We start from the raw sequence: 3,071 nt of genomic DNA on the forward strand, positions 1-3,071 counted from the left end.
AGCCACTTTTGCCTACATCCCATTGAAATGAGCATGGATCGATGCGTTTCATTATCTGGACTGTTTATTTCACCTGTGGGTGTTTATAACAGTCTGCCAGACACCAATTGGGGCACACCAAGGTCAACCTTGCCTTAAACATTTTGTCAAACAGATGCAGCTGAGGAGAGTGACCACAGAATTTGGGGGCATTTATCTGCATGTTCGTGGCACACACACACACAGAGTAAAATAAGCAAAGTTAACCGTGGAAGGCTGGATTAATCCGATGCTGTACTTGTAGGTAGCTGGTAAACTCGTGCTAATTGTGGCGTAACATCTCACCTTGCTTCGGAATCAATTGTCCGATTCCAGCTTCTGCCCCTGTAATTTGTGGGAAATTTCCAAAGCGTGCCCTTTGCTGTTATGTGAACGTAAAAAAAAACGTGTTGATATCCACAAGAGTCGCAGCTGCGCGTGGTGGAGTGGGCGTGAAATCTGGGCGGGCTTGGTCGATCAAACAGAGATGCAGATTTAGCGTGTGTGAGATGCTTATAAACACGTTGTCTCGCATTAACTCTCTTCAGACGCCATTGGAACCTCATTTTCCAGTAAAAAATATGATAATTGGTTTATTACCCTTCTATCTGGCAACAAAACTGACACCCATGTGAGACTAGGCTCTAAGGAAAGCTGTCTCTGGTGTGGACCAATCAACTTCAAGGACAGTGCATACATTATCAGAGTTATGTTTTTGTTTCCATTATGACTGCAGGTGTTGTGGTCTATGCAAACATGACTCCTTGTAAAAAAGGTGTCAGTTTTGTTGCCAGATAGAAGGGTAAAAAAACAATTATCTCTTCAGACGCTTCAGTAATTTTGCTGGAGCAGTCAACACATGATGACGGTTGCTTGTGTTGCTTCCAAAACGTCGTGATTTAATTTATTTGTTTTCTTTTTTTAACCTACGTGACTTTACCGAAAGAACCAAAGAGTGTGGATTCCTGCAGTCACGAAAGCTTCAAATCTAGATTGAGTAGGTGCTTGTTATAATAACATTTAATTGGAGTGATCTCCGTGCAATGTGTGGGATTTCTCCAGGCTGCTGTCTACTTGGCCGCAGATTTAAAAGTGCCTGGTGAGGCTAATAAACACCCCCATGAACATGGAACGTTGTGGCCAACGTTGGCCCAACGGTTCCCAGCCACGTGTCAACGTTGGCCCAACGTTGCATGTTTATTGTGACGAGCACTGTCAAGACAGAGATGGCCAGGTGTGTTTCTGACCTCACCACCTCTCATAAACCATACCATCCTTAATAGGCGCTCACTAACATAACTTGCGCCTGTGATCTCTAAGTGTGTGTGTCAACTGGCCCGTTGAATATCTGCCATCATTTTCATTACCATGTGGGCCTTGATAGACGCTCGCTAACAAGGACTTGCTCCTGTGGTCTTTAAGGTACAAGGAGGCGATCGTTATGTTTGTACATATTAGCCTTTTGGCTAAGATCAAGTCCAGTATTTGTTCGTATCAGTTGAATATCTGATATCTACCACATTGCTGTACCTGTGGGGAGCGGCAGTGTAGTGGTTAGCGTTACGTGCTACGAGCCCAGCGACCCGAGTTTGATTTCCACTCAGTCAACACCAGTCATAATTATCTGAACCGCTCCTGGGTTTCCCCTAGGTCGACTCAGCCTCAAATGAGTCCCTGGTGCCGTATGTAACATCGCCACTCGAAAGACAAAGGCGGCCGGGCGTTGTGCTGGCCACCCACCCCCTCGTGTGCCGTGCGGACCTTCATATGTGCTACTCGCTAACATCACTTGCCCCTACAGCCTGTTCAGGCTAGACGGGGGATCTTTGTGCGTCCGTGCACGTGTTGAATTCTTACCATATTTTTTCACAACACTGTCTTGCATCAATACGTTCACATTCCATTACCAAACAGAAGGGAGCTCTAACAGATTCTTGGCTCTTCCAACTAATGCTACTCAAGTGACACCGGCAAGTGCTGTGGTTTCCATAGCTCTGGGAAGCCACCAGAGGCATGTTTTGTTTGAGTTGATAAATTACCACTGCACAGCTGCGCAACACATCTCAGTGTTGTGGATTAGCAGCGCATTAGGTGTTTCCTGTGAACTGCGGAGTGGTTTGGGAGAATGGCTGAAAGCAACTTTCATTAGACACTCCCTAGCTCCTGAAAAGACCCAAAAGGTCTCCACATCAACGAAATCTAAATGGCCATCGCTTTGCAAATGCTTTGCAGGCAGCGCACAAATGACTTACCCTTGTTACTCGGCGACGTTCAATATCAGGCGTTCTAAGTGCGCATAAGCACACGCCGACTATTTGAAACGGCCGTTACGCACTGACCATTGATCATATTTTTTATTTAAGCGTAATTTTTCTTTAGCTGTTATTGTGAACTTGTAGGAAGCCTGGCAGCTGTAGTTGGTGAAGGGGAAATTAGGAATCTATTTATTTGCTTGAGATTGTGACACTCGAATTATAGCCAGCGTCTCGCTGATAAAACGACCACTGAGGCTGCTCTCTTCTTAACTAGCGACCACTCGTGGCATAGGTAGACCAGACTGTCGATACTCGATTTTATCGACCTCTGAAAGGATGATGGGTAGAGTCGACTCCCCGACTTTGCTTTGAACAGGAAATGCTTCTATTTGGCTTGTGTCCCCGCCATGGGAATACGGAATTTCCACCACTGCCCTAGGGCTGTGATGAAGGCCTATCAAAGCCGTGTCGATCATCTGATTTTTTTTTTCACCAAGCTGGCCGGGGCCAAGGGGTTGTTTTGGCTCTGCACCAGCGCTCCACTCAAGGGCCATCAACATGCCACGTGCAAAACGTTGATTATTATACGCGATTCTGTACAGGGCTCACTGTGAATGCTACGGCTTGTGTGTAACTATTGTTGTTCTTTGATTAATGGACACGATAAAGCTGTTGCACTTGGGTTAACTGCACAAACTAGGAAAGAGAGAAATTTAGCACACGAAAACAGAGATTATACATTATTGAGTCAAATCACGGCACTGGATCTCGACAGTTCATCTCAACGCTGCAGGAGGA

At 45.8% G+C, this 3,071-nt stretch overlaps 1 pseudogene; it reads left to right on the forward strand.

The window, feature by feature from the left end:
- Window positions 1–1,470: 1,470 nt before the first annotated feature.
- Window positions 1,471–1,548, forward strand: LOC133350456 (U2 spliceosomal RNA; annotated as a pseudogene).
- The last annotated feature ends 1,523 nt before the right edge of the window (window positions 1,549–3,071 follow it).

Source organism: Lethenteron reissneri, chromosome 33, assembly GCF_015708825.2.
Source record: "Lethenteron reissneri isolate LAM-NWPU_2019-01 chromosome 33, ASM1570882v1, whole genome shotgun sequence".
NCBI classification, from domain to species: domain Eukaryota; kingdom Metazoa; phylum Chordata; class Hyperoartia; order Petromyzontiformes; family Petromyzontidae; genus Lethenteron; species Lethenteron reissneri.